The 12947-nt window shown below is 31.8% G+C and overlaps 1 protein-coding gene across 1 annotated transcript in view; it reads left to right on the plus strand.

The window, feature by feature from the left end:
• The window catches only part of boss (G protein coupled receptor bride of sevenless), a 53436-nt gene that overhangs the window by 36257 nt on the left and 4232 nt on the right, over positions 1-12947 (plus strand). The gene's annotated exons all lie outside the window — the stretch shown is intronic.

Here is a 12947-nt window from a genome sequence, read left to right on the forward strand (position 1 = left end):
CTAAGAACAAAATAGTAAAAACTTTTATAAAAATATAAAAATATTCTATTTACGAAATCAATTTTGCAGCCTTAATATTTAAGCCAACCATTATAATTCCAAACTATCCAGATAATATATTTCTATCAAAATTAATTTTCAAATCTATACTCTGTAATTTAGGAGAGAATAAAATCATCATCTATACGGATGGATCAAAAAAAGATTTAAAACAGGCTGTGCATTTTTAGTTCCTAATATTAACCATGTTGAGCAATATCAAGTCCCCTATTATATCGATTTTCAGTGCAGAGGCTATAGCTATTAGCAAAGCTTTAGATTGGTGCGAGATGAATTTACCTTTATCTGTGGTAATTGTAACAGTTTTGACTCTCTCTCAGTTTTGAACGCCATTAAAAGCCCGCCTTTTAATCATTATAATAAAAATATTCTTCTATCTATAAAAAATAGTCTATATAAACTGCAGGAGTATGGTGTACGAGTTACACTAGTCTGGGTTAGAGGTCATTCAGGGATAACTGGGAATGAGGCAGTTGATATCGCAGCTAAAAAAGCACTTGACTCAGAATTGAAAGTAAACATGTGCAACCCATCAGATCTTATTAATTTATATAAGGCTGATGTAAGGGTTAGATGGGAAACTCAGTACAGTAAATTTTCAACTACATCAGAGAACCTCTATTTTAAACTTCAACCGGTTTTACCGACGAACATTCCTTACATCAACTCGTGGGATTATAATAGATATAAGTCATCAATTATATCACGTTTAAAACTTAATCATGGTCGCTTTCCAGCACATTTGTTTAGGATTGGTATCTTAGATTCTCCGTGTTGTCCTCACTGTCCAGAAAAACCTTTAGCCGATATAAATCACGTTTTCTTAGAGTGTCAAAAATATACTGCACATACAGATATGCTGTACCAAGAACTGAAAAAGTTTGTAAGTCTACCAACTAACATTCCTACTTTATTAGCACAACAAGAGAAAGAAATATACAACCTTTTAATCAAGTTTGTTTTAGAAGCAAAAATAGATATTTAGCTCATATATGGTTAAATATGTGTATATGTAAATCATGAATGTGTTGCTTGTGTGAGTCCATTTCAAAAGGTAAAAGAAATAATAAGTTAGACTTACTCACAATCAATTTAATTTAACTAATCGGACGACCGGTTTCGCTTTCTATAATATGCAAAGCATCTTCAGGTCACGATACAAAGTTAAAATGCTGAAAATAATAATCCCATATTAGGGTGTTGTCTAATAAAGATAAAAACAAAGATAAAAACATAGGTAGGTGATATAAATTATATAAATTACAGTAATTATGCCAATATTACATGTCTGTGGTTTTATAAATGAATAAAAAGTTTAAGCAGACAAGGTACGACCCACAAATTGGTAACATAGTCTATTAAACTGTAATGAATTAATAAATAAACCAATAAATACGGAATATTTCCCCGTTTATTGTTAAATAATTACAATAGTTGACCTGAGCTCTCCAATCTACAATCCAAGATAGTTTGAACCATGTTCTTTCAACCATCAACTAATAGAGTACCGGCATGTAAGTAATGTTTATTTATTGGTTTATTTATTAATTCGTTACAGTTTAATAGACTATGTTACCAATTTGTGGGTCGTACCTTGTCTGCTTAAACTTTTTATTCATTTATAAAACCACAGACATGTAATATTGGCATAATTACTGTAATTTATATAATTTATATCACCTACCTATGTTTTTATCTTTGTTTTTATCTTTATTAGACAACACCCTAATATGGGATTATTATTTTCAGCATTTTAACTTTGTATCGTGACCTGAAGATGCTTTGCATATTATAGAAAGCGAAACCGGTCGTCCGATTAGTTAAATTAAATTGATTGTGAGTAAGTCTAACTTATTATTTCTTTTACCTTATGTGTATATGTATATATGTGTATATAAATATGTGTTTACAAACATTATGTAATTAGAATCCAAACCTCTGTTTTACCCCATTTGTTAATACCTCCTGCCCGTGACCTAGTCTAGTTTGTCTTAATAAAAATGTCTTGATGGGTCCCTAGACAAGAAACGAGTGGCCATGTTTTTATCCCTATCCTATCCTTAATAATAATAATAAAAAAAAAATACAAATATTCTGTGGAAAATAGACAAGTTCTAATGCCATCCACTATCTACACACACACACACACACAGTAAAAACTTTTGTTTTGTACACTTCCATGAAATGTATTACAATTTATTTTTACTACAGTTGTTTCGGCAGATTGCCTTTCTCAAGTGATGCATTTTTACTATGCGCCTACACTTTAGAGTGTTTAACTGAATACGTTTAATAGACGAGAGCAGTTTGTCTCAATTTGTTCATTCAGAATTATATCTATATTTTTTAATTTCCAAAGATTATAGAATAGATAGAATATTTCGGCACATTATTATTTACCAAATGATAAAATGAGAACCAAATCCAGTTTAAATATAAATAAACACCTGTAATAGATACAGGTATTAATATTTACGAAATAATAAAATGGGAACCTGCTTTTACTAAAAGAAATTTTTAAAACCGGAACTAAAAATAACTCGACTATTAAAAACTAGAATATTTAGACACATTATTATTTACCAAATGATAAAATGAGAACCAGATCCAGTTTAAACATAAATAAACACCTGTAATAGATACAGGTATTAATATTTACCAAATAATAAAATGAGAACCTGATTTTTCTAATAGAAATTTTTAATACCAGAAAAAAAATAACTCGACTATTAAAAACTAGAATATTTAGACACATTATTATTTACCAAATCATCAAATGAGAAACAGATCCAGTTTAAATATAAATAAACACCTGTAATAGATATAGGTATTAATATTTACCAAATAATAAAATAGGAACTTGATTTTCTATTTTTAAATTTCGTTACTTTTACCTCTTCCTCCTCAATATTTATTTCTTCGTTTGTCGGCATCTCAGGGCCCTGATTCTAATTGAGATTTCGACTCAAAACATGTCGAAATTAATATGGCGACGTCGAAATGCGACTTTGCGAACCTTGTGGATTTCAGCTGAACTAACCAAACGACGTCACTAATTTTCGATTTATTGAAATTAATTTCAACTTCAAGAAAGTGGTTGAAATTTCATTTCGAGTCGAAATTAATCTGACATGACTGGCTGGACTGGGAGAAGTGAACTTAGGTTCAGTTTAGGTAGGTGGTGTTGTGTTTTGATCCTTGCAAGGAAAACTGAGACAAAAAGTATTAATATGGCTGTGATGTGATAATTCTTTTTCACTAAGTGATGCTCAATTTAGGCAGCAATTCCGGCTTAATAAACAAGCTGAAAATTATTTAATAAGGGTATTAGAACCATATTTGGAAGAAGGTGTTTATGCCTCTAGAATACCCAAAATGTTTAGGGTTAGTATTACTAAGCTGCAGTAAATTTAAAAATATATTAGAATATAACCACTAAGTCAAATCTTAGTGGTTATAACTTAAAGATCTCCCACATCGCCTTTTTTTTCTTGCCATCTTTTCTTTCAATTCAAAATATAATTGAGAATGGCCACTATTTTTGATTTAACAACTCAAACAAGAAAAAAACAGACGTTCACGTAACGTAAACAAAACAAACATTCAACACGCGTAGTGCAGCGTGCAGCCAATAAACAACAGGGCCAACCCAAATTTTCAGCAGTGTCAAAATGATAAAGTAAATATCCCCAGTTTTAACTACAATCGAAATGGATGAGAATCGCTAGCGATTTCGACTGTCATGGCGTAGTCGCTTTTAAATTTTGACATCGAAATGAAATAGAATCAGGACCCTGGTGTTGGTGGTTACCTTTAGCAAATAGGGATCGAAAGTAGTCTATCCATGTTTCCTTCTGAATGTGTTTCATTTTTATTAGTTCGTTCATCTCTTTTCTTTGTCCTCTGATCATTCTCCATATTTCTTTTTGTGTTCCGTAGAAGTCGTGTTCCATCTGTTTTAAGAAGCTCTGGGAGTTTCCCTTTTTATTGATCTAACTAAAGTATTCGTTTCATTTCTGATTCGTTTAAAGTGGTTGTATGCATGTTGTGTTTGTTGTGTTATGTATTGTAAAATGGTTTTTGTCTTTTCTTCACATTTTGTCTTCACTTCCTCTCTAAACCATGGTGTTTTCCTGTATTCCGTGGATTCCGTATTTAATCCTTTGACTTTGATTTTTGTTTGTGTTGGCGCCACTCCCTTGGGCGGGAAGTATTTAGGGATGATTCTTATTTTACATAATACTAGGCTATGGTTGCTACCTACATCTGCTGAGTTGAGGCATCTTACGTCGATTATTTTCGATAGATGTATATCTCTGTTGGTTATAACATAATCTATTATAGATCTTTGTCCACGGTGTTATTAAATGTATATTTGCGTTTGTTTTTGTGGTCAAAAAATGTGTTGTTTATTCTTAGTTCGTTATTCGTGCAGAAGTTTATCAGCGTCGATTACGCTTGATTTCCTATTCGAGCGTTAAAATTTCCCAATATTATCATCTTCCCCCTGACTTGATCTACTACTTGTTATAATTGGTCATAAAACGGTTCCCTTGTTGTTTGAGGCTTGTTATTTTCTGGGCCATATACTCCGATGATGTTCAGGTCTTCCTTCTCCATTTTTATCTTTACTTTTACTATTCTTTCTGATACGTATTGACACTCTTTGATGGGATTTTGGTACCTTTGGTGTATTAGTAAATCTACACCTACTTTGGCCCTGTTTTTTTTACTAGTCCACTGTAGATTAGTATGTATTCACCTAATTTTGATTGTCCTTTTCCTTCCTTTTTTGTTTCCTGTAGAGCACAAATGTTTATTTCTTTCTCTTTCAGCACTTGTATTAATAAAGTGTGTATTAGTAAAGCTACACCTACTTTGGCCCTGTTTTTTTTACTAGTCCACTGTAGATTAGTATGTATTCACCTAATTTTGATTGGCCTGTTCCTTTCTTTTTCGTTTCCTGTAGAGCACAAATGTCTATTTCTTTCTCTTTCAGCACTTGGGTTATTTCTTGGTCCCTTGAGTTGAGCGATCTGATATTCCAAGGAGTAATTCTCATCTGGGTTTTGGATGTTTTTCGCTTGTACTTATTTCTTGCCGTGGTCGTCCTCATAGTATCATGAGAATGTGAAGGAATTAACATGAGAATAGAACATGAGAAATGAAAACCTGATTTTACTAATACAAATGTTTAATACCGGAACCAAAAATAACTCGACTATTAAAAACGAGAATATTTAAACACATTAATATTTACCAAATGATAAAATGAGAACAAGATCCAGTTTAAACATAAATAAACACCTGTAATAGATTTAAAGATAGCTTAAGGCTTTTATTTTGAATATAGAGAATTATATAAAAAAGCACTTTTTTATTCTGCTATATTTTATACGTTATAGGTTCTACCATTTTGACCGATGTAAGTTTTAGACAGTCACATATAAGTTTGTATACACCAGTGTCTAAGTGCTTTTTCTTTTGGCTTTTGATGTTCTTAATATATTTGCTTAAGTTATTGTTTGTTCTGAAATCTGCTGCTTGGGTTAGGATTTTTCTCTGGCGGTAAAAAGACCAAATTTAGGGCTTTCTTATGCAGTTTTTGGTTTGAAATTTTGTTTATTGTTTTTAAGTTGTATTCATTGTTTATTACTATTTGGTTAATGATTTTCAATTCCATGGCGAAGTTATTTTTTGACATGAGAATTTCTGTTAATCTATGTAACATGCTATGGTAGGCTGTTGTCGGTATGGTAGGTTTATGAAATACAAAGAACTCATATTTGTTTTCAAGTCTCATAATTTTTAAATTTAGAAAAATTATGGATTGATTTTGATATACACAAACTAACCAAACCTGATCACCCAATAAGACATGTATTATATTATATTATAGTATATTATACTATATTATAGTTTCTTTTTATACAGCTCCATCATATAAAATTTAAAAAAAGCTGTATTATTAATTATTAAAAACTGAGATTATTTTAGAATACTACATGTTGACCCCCGTACTTAATGCTTCAGTCAGGAAATCATTCCCCTTCCTGGTCTACGTTATCCTTCTACTTTTTGCTGTAAAGGTATTGCAGCAATCAATATCTTTCGCTGTTCCTCATGATGTGATCGAGATATTGGATTTTGGCTGTTTTTATTATGGATAACAGCTCTTTTTCTTTTTGTATTCTTAATAAAACGTTTCTAATTAGAAACGTGGTCGGTATAAAGTATCTTCAGGATTCGACGATAAAGCCACATTTCGAAAGCCTCAATTTTCTTGCAGTTATCTTCTGTGAAAGTTCACGACTCAACTCCGCTTACGAAAGATTGTAGTAACCTGTAATAATGTAATGATCTGTAATCAACTAAATGTTTGTTTTTATCTTGAAGCACTACATACGCCCGTTATATTCAGTCAAAAATCAGGTGTTTCCTACCAGGACCTGTTAAGAAAATGTAACAAAGGGTCTAAAAAATGAAGCAAAAGCAAATCAGTATACATTAAAAACGACGCAAACGCTTTTTTTTTCTGCTTTTTTTGCTTCGAAGGATTTGCTTTGTCTTTATACTTTGAGCAAATGCACCATTGTTCCTTTTGTGCAGAAATGGTATAGTAATCTCATCCCATTGTTCCCATTATCTACAAATAGTTAACTTGAAAATTTTTAAAATTAAAAATTAACTACAAGTGATAGCTTGATATTGTATCAATTAATATATGTGAATAACAGGTAAATAAACATTATAGGCCCTATAAACATAAATTTTTAATTACCAATAAATATCCAATTTCGAATAATTTTTTAATCACCAACAATGGTAACATGGCAATTTTAATCTCATCAACAACGGCAACTTTCCTTTATGAATAAAAACTGGAGGTCAGTATCACATTTGACTGATCAAGGTTAATGACCTTAATTGCATCAACAATTGTACATCGAACACACGAAAGTGTCGTTCTCTATAAATAGAAGGTATGCTTCTACTTTCTCTCAACTGTAAAAAGATGTGACCATAAATCGTATCAATAATTTTGAGAATGTTAATACTGAAACAAACATGCTAAAGGTTGGAATGCAATCTTGTCTCAAAATGTGTACAAACTATTATTAATAAAACATATTTATAGTGTAATCCTTAATGGTTGACAGCACAGTACCCTCGTTTCAAAAAGAGAATTATCTTGTACAGAGTGGTAGCGCATAGTGAGTGATTGCTAAAATTCTAACGCAAAAGCAAACAGATGACTAAGTATATTTTCTGCAATAATTTATACTGATAGTACATACATTTGTAACGACCCTGTTTTGGAAGACCACTTTCCTTTCATCCGTACACTACATTAGAATTAAACGAATTATTAAACCAAAAACTAAAAAACAAAAAGTTTCAAAGCTTTGATGGAATCCCTAGATTTCTACTGAAAATGGTATTTTTTTTATAACATAGCCAATAACATATTTTACTAATTTGTTATTTTTAAATGGTGACTTTCCAGATTATATAAAAGCTGGAAAAGTGTTACCAACTCGTAAAAAAGGTTACCCAAAACAAGTAATTACCGTCCGATAACAATTCCTTCGGTATTTTCAAAAATCTTTGAATACAACTGATTACAAAGACTTAAATCATTTTTACAGATAAATAATTTGATTGATAGTAACCTACCTGTTTCCAGTCTAAAAAAATCTACCCGTACAACAGTCCATTCCTCTTATGATACTCTCACACGTTGAATAGATACAGGCGAAAGTCCTGTTAGGATATTTTGTGATCTCAGCAGGGCTTTCGACTGTGTTAATCACTACGAGTCATATAAATCTAACTATCTCGATATTAACATAGATGTACTACAAGGCTCAGTTTTAGGACCCATTCTATTTCTCATTTACGTAAACGATGTTATCTCGATCAACTCATATGGACACTTTTGAATTTTGCAGATGATATTAATGCTATATATACAAATTATTTTAAATATAAATAATAATCACATTGAAAATGTTTCATCAATCAAATTCCTAGGATTTCATATAGATGAATTTCTTAATTGAAGAAAATATTGTGATGCACTTGTCGTAACATTAAACGTCTTTATTGCACAAAAAAAATAATAGTCTATTACTGGTATTGTCGTCTCGGGGGGGTAACAGGACGGTAAAACCGTCTCCCACCGTACGCTCTGCACTAGGGTATTCGTGAATTCGGTGTGCGAAATTCCCTAGGCACGTATCCCTTATTCTAGTTGGGACGTTGAATAGTTTCTTTTTGAAGTATAAAATAAAACTAATTCGTAAAAGACGAAGACAAAGCCTCAGAGTCTGAGGTAGGTGGAGCAGAGCCCCGCTAGTCGGCTCCCTAGAGTTTAGGGCTCTAGGAGAGACCGAGGTAGAATGTGCTGTTGGTTTGGAAATCAACTAATATTTATACATAATATTTTACAAGATTCCAAACCAAAAGACCAATGAGAAAATGGGAAAAGGAAGGAAGGCAAGGCGATGCGCGCCAAAAGTGCTCATTGGTCACTCTGACCGAGCACTTGGCGACAGTATCCCCCATAATACTTGTATCAGATAATATTTTCAAAAATTAAAAATACTGCGTTTAGCCTGTGTCTTATGTAAAACTTAGAGGTCACTGGTTAAATGAATTTAGAAATAATAATTGAGAAAAATGCAATATTTTGACTCTAAATAAAAGTAGCGAAAATAGCAACTATAATTGTAAATAAATTACGAGAATTAACGGGCTTTAACTGATACTGTTATCTGTACAAAGAACATAGACTAACCTTTTGAAATATTGATGTATTTGTAGCCAGTGGAATATCGTTGGTACCATGTTACGATGCCCGGGAACGCCGAGGCTCAATAGAACGAGAACCGATAAAACTGGGTGCGTTTCGTTCGCTGTCTCGTGATAAAGTGTCTTTGAGATGATCGGAAAGAACCCTCTGACCGTTAGGTGGTTCATCGGGCAAGTGCATCTCATAAATCAACCCTACTGTAGGGCGCTTCTGAATAGCGACAATCCAATTCAATGGTCACACTAATATTCTAATTTACACGATTTGTGTGTATTGGCGACACAGAAATAACAAAAGAGAAAGTCAAATTATCTGAACTTAAAACAGAATAAATGAGGAGCCAGTTTAACAATGCGATTTTACTGGATAACAGGAAACAATATATTTTAAAACAAATAAGTTAGGATATACCATTAAATTAGATCATATTATAGTACAGTAAAAGAAAGTAAAGAAAGTATCTTCCTATCGGGCTCCACTCTGTTATTCTATTTATCCACCGATTTTAGTCTGCTCTTCTGACATGTCCGTACCAGGTTAACCTCTTCTGTTCGATGTAGTCTATTATGTCGGAGTTCATTCCCATTCTCCTCTTAATCTCCATGTTATTTATTCTATCTCTTCTTGTTACTCTGCAGCTTCTCCTTAGGAATTCCATCTCTGTTGCTCTTATTTTGTTTTTGGTTTTCTTATTTATTGTCCAATTTTCACACCCATAAGTGAGGATACTTCTTGTCATGGTATTATATATTTTTTTCTTTGTTTTCATGCTGATGTTCTTATCCCATAGTACCGGGTTCAATTTTCGTATGCAGTCTCTTGTTTGTCCTAGTCTATTTTTTATATCTTCCTCCGTTGTTCCTTTATTTGATATTATGAAGCCTAAATACTTATACTTGTCTGTTCCTTTGATTTGTTTACCTTCGTCTATTTCCAGCTGTTTTATTTCTGTATTCTCCGTTGTTAGGTATTCAGTTTTCTTTAGGTTTATTTCCATCCCATTCTTTGTATATTCCTGCTCCAGTTTTCTCATCATAAAACTGAGGTTATCCTCGTCTTGTGCGATCACTATTTGGTTGTCGGCAAAACTTAGCGTAGGTATATAGATATTCGTTCCTTACTGGTATACCCATTCCTTCGCACTTTCTTTTCCATGGTTTCAGGGTTTTTTCCAGGAATATTTTGAACAGGGTGGGGGATGTGGAGCAACCCTGTAGTAGTCCCTTTGTCGTCTTAAATGGACTGCATATTCTATTGCCCGTTTTGATAGCTACTTCATTATTCTTGTAGAGTGCTTTTACCGCGTTTATTAATCTTCGTGGAACTTCGATGTCTTCCATTGCTTCCCATAGCTTGGTTCTAGGTATTGAGTCATATGCCTTCTTAAGATCAACAAAAGCCAGATGGACGGATCTATTTTTGGCCATTCTTTTTTCTATTAGTTGTTCGACCGTGTAAATGTGATCTAAGCATGCTTTTTCCCCGCTGTGAAACCTGCCTGGTCTTCTCCTGTTGATCCAATAATAATTAAATTTACTATCAAATGATATTTACATATTTATATTTTCATAATTTCATATAAATACAATGTTGGATTTTTGTAATTATCAGTTAGACTATTGGTTTAAAGTGCGATAAAATGAGTTATTAGTAAAACATTTTTATATTTTTTATACAGACACAGCTGAACAATCCATTTGTGTACCTAACGAAGAGGTGGCCGTTAGGTATACACAATGTCAAAACTGACCATGATTTGTTATTTTGATATTTGAAATGTTTTATAATTTTTTGTACAGGAAACGTAAAAAAGATCTTAGATACTAACGGATGCAATAAAACATGTAAAAAGCTTCAAAAAGATACACCAACAAAAACAAATATCATACCCAGTGATAATAAATAATGCAATAACTTTATTCAATTCTAAAAATATTTATACATAAGTAAAACACCTCACATTTGTATTTAGGTATAAAACATATAATTAAAAATTTTAAAAAGTGTCGTCAAAATTTATACAGTAGCATAACGTGACGTTTTCGATCTAGATCAGATCATCTTCAGTGCCTTATTTTGTAATTGAAGTTAACACTAAAATTGTAGCTGTGACATTAATATATGGTTTTACATTGCTCCAAATTTAAATTCTAATGTGACTCTAGATCGATGACATTGGATAAAAATTTAATACTTAAAGACATACATGTTTCTTTGCTCGACTTGAACACGTGGTTCTTGTCAGTCAAAACGACACAGAAGACGAGAAGAACGTGACAAGAACCACGTGTTCAAGTCGAGCAAAGAAACATGTTGGTCTTTAAGTATTAAATTTTTATCCAATGTCATCGACCTAGAATCACATTAGAATTATTGATATCAACAATATATTGATGTCACAGCTACAATTTTAGTGTTAGCTTCAACTACAAAAGAAAGCACTGAAGATGATCTGATCCAGATCGAAAACGTCACATTATGCTACTGTATAAATTTTGACGACACTTTTTAAAAGTTTCATTTATATTATTATTATTTGTTTCGAAACTATCTTACCGATTTTTCTATCAGATGTCGCTATTGCGTCCATAACGAAGCCATATTATTGTTGCTTCTAATAAGACAGAGAAGATTATTTTTCACGTTAAGAAAGGCTATGAATAACTATTCTGATGAGACTTTTTAAGTCGAAATACGTATCAATAGATACATAGATGCTTTGAACGTGAAATCAAATCTTTTCTGTCTTTTTCATTTAATTCGGATCTACTCTGTATGAGTACGAGAAACAAATTCGTTAGGATTTCTGCCTAGATGAATAGACATGTCGTGGAATGCAAATTTTAGATTCCCCATGTCTTCTTTAACATCTTTATCATCGTCTGGTCATGTCTTGCAATTTTTAGAAGGCTCCAGATTAAAGCAGAAATCTGAATTTGTTTCGAAACTATCTTACCGATTTTTCTATCAGATATCGCTATTGCGTCCATAACGAAGCCATGTTATTGTTGCTTCTAATAAGACAGAGAATTTTATTTTTCACGTTAAGAACGGCTATGAATAACTATTCTGATGAGACTTATTAAGTCGAAATACGTATCAATAGATACATAGACGCTTTGAACGTGAAATCAAATCTTTTCTGTCTTTTTCATTTTTCATTCTAAAAATATTATTTAAAATTTAAAAATATAGAAAAAAGTATAAAGCTACGGGCTATCCTACAGTACCGTTAGAACCCGTTTTTTTTTTCTAAGATCTAACTTTTCGATCGCCCCTCCCTTGAATTTTTACATTCATTCCATTTCATCAGATCTTCTTAAACATTAGTATAAACTATTCCTATTAAAAAACGTTTTAAGAAACAAAAATCGAATAACGGTATAGGAGACTGGCCACAAATAACACCTAATAACATGCTTTTTTATTATTTAACACTTTCTTATATCACATAAATCTATAATGATACCATTTATTGAGTTAAAAACAAATTATTTATATGGCCATTTAAAAAAAAATTAATATTTCGTGGTCAATAATTTGTGTAATAAAATCTAATTTTTTTCGTATATCTGCCTTTTATTTCTATTAGGTATAATATTGAACATTTTTAGATAAACTATAATTATTGGACATAAACCATTTATCATTAATTTTGGCCACCATTATTTTTGGACCCACCACAAAAATATTTCAATCCGTAAACGGACATAGGAAATTTTGACAAACAGGTAGCGACTAAAATTTAATGGCAATTTTCGACACTAGTCCTAAAGGCCCGTTTTTATCTTACAGGTAAAATATATATTCGGTACCAAATAAGTATAGCTGCGGCATAAATAAAATACCATAAATTAGTAATTATTTATTTATTTTAATAAAAATAATATACATCTGAATATACATAATACAACTAGTAATTTTTGTACATTTTACAGTTAATATACATACAATGATTTATTTGCTATTAAAGGAATGATACGCTTTCATAACATCTAACCTACGTATTTATTGGGATCGTAGTTTATTCACCATTTTCTCCAAAAAAGCCAATTTAGCCTTAATGGAAGTA

The sequence above is a fragment of the Diabrotica undecimpunctata genome, chromosome 2 (genome assembly GCF_040954645.1).
Source record: "Diabrotica undecimpunctata isolate CICGRU chromosome 2, icDiaUnde3, whole genome shotgun sequence".
NCBI lineage: Eukaryota > Metazoa > Arthropoda > Insecta > Coleoptera > Chrysomelidae > Diabrotica > Diabrotica undecimpunctata.